General features: G+C 50.7%; 4 non-coding genes and 3 pseudogenes across 4 annotated transcripts; all 7 read right to left on the minus strand.

Annotated features, from left to right (window-relative positions):
- Window positions 1–248: 248 nt before the first annotated feature.
- On the minus strand, window positions 249–367 carry LOC135666344 (5S ribosomal RNA). Its single transcript, XR_010509769.1, has one exon. It is a non-coding gene; the product is annotated as a 5S ribosomal RNA (ribosomal RNA).
- A 544-nt stretch (window positions 368–911) lies between these two features.
- On the minus strand, window positions 912–1,008 carry LOC135666355 (5S ribosomal RNA; annotated as a pseudogene).
- A 544-nt stretch (window positions 1,009–1,552) lies between these two features.
- Window positions 1,553–1,671, minus strand: LOC135666349 (5S ribosomal RNA). The gene has a single exon (XR_010509774.1). It is a non-coding gene; the product is annotated as a 5S ribosomal RNA (ribosomal RNA).
- A 1,185-nt stretch (window positions 1,672–2,856) lies between these two features.
- LOC135666325 (5S ribosomal RNA) lies at window positions 2,857–2,975 on the minus strand. The gene has a single exon (XR_010509750.1). It is a non-coding gene; the product is annotated as a 5S ribosomal RNA (ribosomal RNA).
- A 543-nt stretch (window positions 2,976–3,518) lies between these two features.
- Window positions 3,519–3,615, minus strand: LOC135666356 (5S ribosomal RNA; annotated as a pseudogene).
- A 544-nt stretch (window positions 3,616–4,159) lies between these two features.
- LOC135666334 (5S ribosomal RNA) lies at window positions 4,160–4,278 on the minus strand. Its single transcript, XR_010509760.1, has one exon. It is a non-coding gene; the product is annotated as a 5S ribosomal RNA (ribosomal RNA).
- A 544-nt stretch (window positions 4,279–4,822) lies between these two features.
- On the minus strand, window positions 4,823–4,933 carry LOC135666350 (5S ribosomal RNA; annotated as a pseudogene).
- Between the last annotated feature and the right edge of the window lie 3,302 nt (window positions 4,934–8,235).

Raw genomic sequence — 8,235 nt, forward strand, 5'->3', positions numbered from 1 at the left:
ACGGGAGAGGTTTTGGCCGCTCGGGGCGCAAAAAGGAGTGCAACACGAGGACTTCCCAGGGGGTCACCCATCCTAGAACCATGTCTGGTCATTGTATGTTTTATGAAGAAATTTTTAGATGATTATTTCATTATTCTCCTGCTATATATATGTTAATGACATATTTATTGTTGGCCATAATGCTGGAAAAATTGAAAAGCTTAAAAGAGAGTTTTAAGTAAGTCTTTTGGCCGCTCGGGGCGCAAAAAGGAGTGCAACACGATGACTTCCTAGGGGGTCACCAATCCTAGTACTACTCTCGCCCAAGCACGCTTAACTTCGGAGTTCTGATGGGATCCGGTGCTTTAGTGCTGGTATGATCGCACTCGTTTTGTGTGCGTCGTCCCTCGCCTTTGTGCACGTCGCGGACGGCGCATCGACGACCGGAGCCCCGAAACCTCTCGAACGATCTCGGAATCGCCATTGTCGGATCCCTCCGATGCCCACGAGGCCGACCGCGTACCGGACACGGCAAGCGCGCGCCGAAACCATCGGGACTTTCTCGAACGAACTCGGAATCGCTATTGCGGCCCCATTCCGGAAAGCTCTCTCCGAGCCCCACGAGACTGACTGCGTAGCGGTCACGGCAAATTCCGAGGCCCAAAACCATCGCCTCGGAGGTCGACGGGAGAGGTTTTGGTCGCTCGGGGCGCAAAAAGGAGTGCAACACGAGGACTTCCCAGGGGGTCACCCATCCTAGAACCATGTCTGGTCATTGTATGTTTTATGAAGAAATTTTTAGATGATGATTTCATTATTCTCCTGCAATATATATGTTAATGACATATTTATTGTTGGCCATAATGCTGGAAAAATTGAAAAGCTTAAAAGAGAGTTTTAAGTAAGTGTTTTGGCCGCTCGGGGCGCAAAAAGGAGTGCAACACGAGGACTTCCCATGGGTGACCCAAGCACGCTTAACTTCGGAGTTCTGATGGGATCCGGTGCTTTAGTGCTGGTATGATCGCACTCGTTTTGTGTGCGTCGTCCCTCGCCTTTGTGCATGTCGCGGACGGCGCATCGACGACCGGAGCCCCGAAACCTCTCGAACGATCTCGGAATCGCCATTGTCGGATCCCTCCGATGCCCACGAGGCCGACCGCGTACCGGACACGGCAAGCGCGCGCCGAAACCATCGGGACTTTCTCGAACGAACTCGGAATCGCTATTGCGGCCCCATTCCGGAAAGCTCTCTCCGAGCCCCACGAGATTGACTGCGTAGCGGTCACGGCAAATTCCGAGGCCCAAAACCATCGCCTCGGAGGTCGACGGGAGAGGTTTTGGCCGCTCGGGGCGCAAAAAGGAGTGCAACACGTGGACTTCCCAGGGGGTCACCCATCCTAGAACCATGTCTGGTCATTGTATGTTTTATGAAGAAATTTTTAGATGATGATTTCATTATTCTCCTGCTATATATATGTTAATGACATATTTATTGTTGGCCATAATGCTGGAAAAATTGAAAAGCTTAAAAGAGAGTTTTAAGTAAGTGTTTTGGCCGCTCGGGGCGCAAAAAGGAGTGCAACACGATGACTTCCTAGGGGGTCACCAATCCTAGTACTACTCTCGCCCAAGCAGGCTTAACTTCGGAGTTCTGATGGGATCCGGTGCTTTAGTGCTGGTATGATCGCACTCGTTTTGTGTGCGTCGTCCCTCGCCTTTGTGCACGTCGCGGACGGCGCATCGACGACCGGAGCCCCGAAACCTCTCGAACGATCTCGGAATCGCCATTGTCGGATCCCTCCGATGCCCACGAGGCCGACCGCGTACCGGACACGGCAAGCGCGCGCCGAAACCATCGGGACTTTCTCGAACGAACTCGGAATCGCTATTGCGGCCCCATTCCGGAAAGCTCTCTCCGAGCCCCACGAGACTGACTGCGTAGCGGTCACGGCAAATTCCGAGGCCCAAAACCATCGCCTCGGAGGTCGACGGGAGAGGTTTTGGTCGCTCGGGGCGCAAAAAGGAGTGCAACACGAGGACTTCCCAGGGGGTCACCCATCCTAGAACCATGTCTGGTCATTGTATGTTTTATGAAGAAATTTTTAGATGATGATTTCATTATTCTCCTGCAATATATATGTTAATGACATATTTATTGTTGGCCATAATGCTGGAAAAATTGAAAAGCTTAAAAGAGAGTTTTAAGTAAGTGTTTTGGCCGCTCGGGGCGCAAAAAGGAGTGCAACACGAGGACTTCCCATGGGTGACCCAAGCACGCTTAACTTCGGAGTTCTGATGGCATCCGGTGCTTTAGTGCTGGTATGATCGCACTCGTTTTGTGTGCGTCGTCCCTCGCCTTTGTGCACGTCGCGGACGGCGCATCGACGACCGGAGCCCCGAAACCTCTCGAACGATCTCGGAATCGCCATTGTCGGATCCCTCCGATGCCCACGAGGCCGACCGCGTACCGGACACGGCAAGCGCGCGCCGAAACCATCGGGACTTTCTCGAACGAACTCGGAATCGCTATTGCGGCCCCATTCCGGAAAGCTCTCTCCGAGCCCCACGAGACTGACTGCATAGCGGTCACGGCAAATTCCGAGGCCCAAAACCATCGCCTCGGAGGTCGACGGGAGAGGTTTTGGCCGCTCGGGGCGCAAAAAGGAGTGCAACACGAGGACTTCCCAGGGGGTCACCCATCCTAGAACCATGTCTGGTCATTGTATGTTTTATGAAGAAATTTTTAGATGATGATTTCATTATTCTCCTGCTATATATATGTTAATGACATATTTATTGTTGGCCATAATGCTGGAAAAATTGAAAAGCTTAAAAGAGAGTTTTAAGTATGTCTTTTGGCCGCTCGGGGCGCAAAAAGGAGTGCAACACGAGGACTTCCCAGGGGGTCACCCATCCTAGTACTACTCTCGCCCAAGCAGGCTTAACTTCGGAGTTCTGATGGGATCCGGTGCTTTAGTGCTGGTATGATCGCACTCGTTTTGTGTGCGTCGTCCCTCGCCTTTGTGCACGTCGCGGACGGCGCATCGACGACCGGAGCCCCGAAACCTCTCGAACGATCTCGGAATCGCCATTGTCGGATCCCTCCGATGCCCACGAGGCCGACCACGTAGCGGACACGGCAAGCGCGCGCCGAAACCATCGGGACTTTCTCGAACGAACTCGGAATCGCTATTGCGGCCCCATTCCGGAAGCACTCTCCGAGCCCCACGAGACTGACTGCGTAGCGGTCACGGCAAATTCCGAGGCCCAAAACCATCGCCTCGGAGGTCGACGGGAGAGGTTTTGGCTGCTCGGGGCGCAAAAAGGAGTGCAACACGAGGACTTCCCAGGGGGTCACCCATCCTAGAACAATGTCTGGTCATTGTATGTTTTATGAAGAAATTTTTAGATGATGATTTCATTATTCTCCTGCAATATATATGTTAATGACATATTTATTGTTGGCCATAATGCTGGAAAAATTGAAAAGCTTAAAAGAGAGTTTTAAGTAAGTGTTTTGGCCGCTCGGGGCGCAAAAAGGAGTGCAACACGAGGACTTCCCATGGGTGACCCAAGCACGCTTAACTTCGGAGTTCTGATGGGATCCGGTGCTTTAGTGCTGGTATGATCGCACTCGTTTTGTGTGCGTCGTCCCTCGCCTTTGTGCACGTCGCGGACGGCGCATCGACGACCGGAGCCCCGAAACCTCTCGAACGATCTCGGAATCGCCATTGTCGGATCCCTCCGATGCCCACGAGGCCGACCGCGTACCGGACACGGCAAGCGCGCGCCGAAACCATCGGGACTTTCTCGAACGAACTCGGAATCGCTATTGCGGCCCCATTCCGGAAAGCTCTCTCCGAGCCCCACGAGATTGACTGCTTAGCGGTCACGGCAAATTCCGAGGCCCAGAACCATCGCCTCGGAGGTCGACGGGAGAGGTTTTGGCCGCTCGGGGCGCAAAAAGGAGTGCAACACGAGGACTTCCCAGGGGGTCACCCATCCTAGAACCATGTCTGGTCATTGTATGTTTTATGAAGAAATTTTTAGATGATGATTTCATTATTCTCCTGCTATATATATGTTAATGACATATTTATTGTTGGCCAGAATGCTAGAAAAATTGAAAAGCTTAAAAGAGAGTTTTAAGTAACTCTTTTGGCCGCTCGGGGCGCAAAAAGGAGTGCAACACTAGGACTTCCCAGGGGGTCACCCATCCTAGTACTACTCTCGCCCAAGCAGGCTTAACTTCAGAGTTCTGATGGGATCCGGTGCTTTAGTGCTGGTATGATCGCACTCGTTTTGTGTGCGTCGTCCCTCGCCTTTGTGCACGTCGCGGACGGCGCATCGACGACCGGAGCCCCGAAACCTCTCGAACGATCTCGGAATCGCCATTGTCGGATCCCTCCGATGCCCACGAGGCCGGCCGCGTACCGGACACGGCAAGCGCGCGCCGAAACCATCGGGACTTTCTCGAACGAACTCGGAATCGCTATTGCGGCCCCATTCCGGAAAGCTCTCTCCGAGCCCCACGAGACTGACTGCGTAGCGGTCACGGCAAATTCCGAGGCCCCAAACCATCGCCTCGGAGGTCGACAGGAGAGGTTTTGGCCGCTCGGGGCGCAAAAAGGAGTGCAACACGAGGACTTCCCAAGGGGTCACCCATCCTAGAACCATGTCTGGTCATTGTATGTTTTATGAAGAAAATTTTAGATGATGATTTCATTATTCTCCTGCTATATATATGTTAATGACATATTTATTGTTGGCCAGAATGCTAGAAAAATTGAAAAGCTTAAAAGAGAGTTTTAAGTAAGTCTTTTGGCCGCTCGGGGCCCAAAAAGGAGTGCAACACGAGGACTTCCCAGGGGGTAACCCATCCTAGTACTACTCTCACCCAAGCACGCTTAACTTCGGAGTTCTGATGGGATCCGGTGCTGGTATGATCGCACTCGTTTTTTGTGCGTCGTCCCTCGCCTTTGTGCACGTCGCGGACGGCGCATCGACGACCGGAGCCCCGAAACCTCTCAAACGATCTCGGAATCGCCATTGTCGGATCCCTCCGATGCCCACGAGGCCGACCGCGTACCGGACACGGCAAGCGCGCGCCGAAACCATCGGGACTTTCTCGAACGAACTCGGAATCGCTATTGCGGCCCCATTCCGGAAAGCTCTCTCCGAGCCCCACGAGACTGACTGCGTAGCGGTCACGGCAAATTCCGAGGCCCCAAACCATCGCCTCGGAGGTCGACGGGAGAGGTTTTTGTTGAATCTCGGATTTTGATGATGAAGTCAATTGTCATTTGTTGTCTAATCTATGTGTTGAGATAAGTGTGCAGGATTAACTACGATAAGAGTAAGACAAGCAGCAGGTGTTGCGCCGGAGTCAAGATCATGATCACGTTGGGAGTTCGAGAGTTCGACGGAAGTTCGGACGGTCGTCGGAGGTTCAGCGAGGACAGATCCGAGAAGTCCAGAAGCTTGCCAAGCGAAGCTCGTCAGAACTCGCCAAGTGGATCGTCGCAAAGTCCAGGAGTATGCCGGATGTCCGCAGAAGGATCACCGAGGGTTATCGGTTGATCGACGGAAGTTGGCCGGAAACTCGCCGGAAGAAGCGATTGACGCATCGGAGCAAAGCTGCAGAAGTTGTCTTAGAGTTAATCGTAGTTAGCATGATGATTAAGCATGAAAATGGGAGGTGATCCCATTAGCTTAATCTTGGGGCAATTGGGCCCCTGAAAAGATTCAAAGTGGGCCGAATGGAGTGAACCATTCAGACCCTGATTGCACCAGGAGGTGCAACCGCCCCAGCCAGGAGGTGCAACCGCCTGGGCTGTGGGGTTGGGAGGTGCAACCGCCCCAGCCAGGAGGTGCAACCGCCAGGGCTGCGAGGCTGGGAGGTGCAACCGCCCCAGCCGAGAGGTGCAACCGCCCAGAGCTCAGTCTACGAGCTAGACTGGGCGGTGCAACCTCCTCTGCCAAGAGGTAGCACCGCCAGAGCTCAAGTTTCGAGCTCTGCCAGGCGATGCAACCACCAAGCTCAGTCTTCGAGCTCTGGCAGAGAGGTGCATCAGCCTGAGCTCAGTCTCGAGCCCTGCCAGGTGATGCAATCACCGAGCTCAGTCTTCGAGCTCTGGCAGAGAGGTGCATCAGCCTGAGCTCAGTTTGGAGCTCTGCCAGGTGATGCAACCACCGAGCTCAGTTTAGAGCTCTGCCAGGTGATGCAATCACCAAGCTCAGTCTTCGAGCTCTGCCAGGTGATGCAATCACCGAGCTCAGTCTTCGAGCTCTGGCAGAGAGAAGCAATCGCCTGAGCTCAGTCTTCGAGCTCTGCCAGGCGGTGCCACCTCTCCAGTCAAGAGGTGCAACCGCCTGATCCCAGAATTCTGGGATTTGATCGATTTGATCGTTTTGAGCTCCAAATTTGAACTGGGTTGGGGGCCTATAAATACCCCACCCATTCAGCACTGAATAGATACAGATCCACACCGAATTCTTGATCTTTTCAGTGATTCTAAGAGCTCAAATTTGTGTAAAGTCCTAAAGTTCTCCTCCTTCTGTTCTTCAAGTCTTGAGTTGTAAAGAGAGGAGAGAAAGGATCTGTAAAGGTTGTCTCCTGAGCCTGTCAAAAGGAGAGAAACTGTAAAAGGGCAGTTAGCCTTCGCCCATTGAAGGAAGGCAGCTAGTTGACGTCGGCAACCTCGTCGGTGGAGGAAGCCAAAAGTGGAGTAGGTCAAGGCTGACCGAACCACTCTAAATCTCTGGTTTGCGTTTATTTTTGAGCACTTTATCATTACTGCAAACCTCCTCCATTACTACTGCTCTCTGCGCTTTCACGAACAAGTTCTAAGTGCTGTTCTTTCAGAATCTGCATTCAAACGTAAATCGTGTTTTCGTACGATCTTCACACTGCAGTTTACGCTTACATTCGGACTCCATTTATAACTGCAAATTGCTTTCTACGTAAAACGCTTTTCAAGGTTCAAAACTGCTTTTAAACGCAAAACTACATTTAGACGTAAATCTGAGTTTAGACGTAAATCTGCGTTTAGACGTAAAACTACGTTTAGACGTAAATCTGCGTTTTGACGTAAAACTGCGTTTGAACGTAAAACTGAGTTTAGACGCAAACTGCGCTTAGACGCAAACTGTGCTTAGACGCAAACTGTGCTTAGACGCAAACTGTATTTAGACGCAAACTGCGCTTAGACGCAAAACTGCGCTTAGACGCAAACTGCACTGTGATTCTGCTTTTATATCGAAATCATTTTTTATCGGACGAACGCAGCTTTAGCTTTTAAATTGCTGTAAGATTTCCGCTGCACTAATTCACCCCCCCCCCTCTTAGTGCTCTCGATCCTAACAATTGGTATCAGAGCCCGGTTAACTCTCAAAAGGATTAAAACCCAAGAGAGATGGCTTACGCCGGAAACCAAGAGGGCCATTCTATTACACGTCCACCCATGTTTAATGGGACGGACTACACCTACTGGAAAACCCGAATGAGGATCTTTCTTATTTCTATGGATTTTGAATTATGGAATCTTGTCGAGAATGGTTTTTCAAAGTCTTCTCTTCCAATGATCGATTGGAATGATTTGGAGAAGAAGGCTTTCGCTCTAAATGCAAAGGCTATGAATGCCTTATTTTGTGCACTCGATAAAAACGAGTTTAACCGTGTTTCAACTTGTGAAACTGCATTTGATATTTGGCACACACTCGAAGTGACCCATGAGGGCACAAGTAGAGTAAAAGAGTCAAAAATCAATTTGCTGTTACACTCTTTCGAACTCTTTCGGATGAAACCGAGTGAAACCATTGGCGACATGTTTACCCGTTTCACGGATGTCGTCAACGGTTTAAAAGGACTCGGAAAGAGCTTTTCGGATTTTGAGCTTGTTAATAAGATACTAAGATCCCTTCCTAAGAGTTGGGATCCTAAAGTCACCGCTATTCAAGAGGCAAAAGATCTGCGAAATTTCCCTCTTGAAGAACTAATCGGGTCACTAATGACCTATGAAATGACTTGTAAAGCTCATGAAGAGCAAGAAGACATCCTTCCAAAGAACAGGAAGGATATGGCACTCAAAACGTCAGAATGCCACTTGAGAGAAAACTCAAGTGATGAGGACTGTGATGATGACTTGGCACTACTAACAAGAAAGTTTAAAAAGTTCTTTAAAAGAAACAAATTTAAGAATGATGCAAAAAATAAACTTGAACCCAAAAAGGACCAAGTGATCTGCTATGAATGCA

Source organism: Musa acuminata, unplaced genomic scaffold (genome assembly GCF_036884655.1).
Source record: "Musa acuminata AAA Group cultivar baxijiao unplaced genomic scaffold, Cavendish_Baxijiao_AAA HiC_scaffold_1084, whole genome shotgun sequence".
Lineage (NCBI taxonomy): Eukaryota > Viridiplantae > Streptophyta > Magnoliopsida > Zingiberales > Musaceae > Musa > Musa acuminata.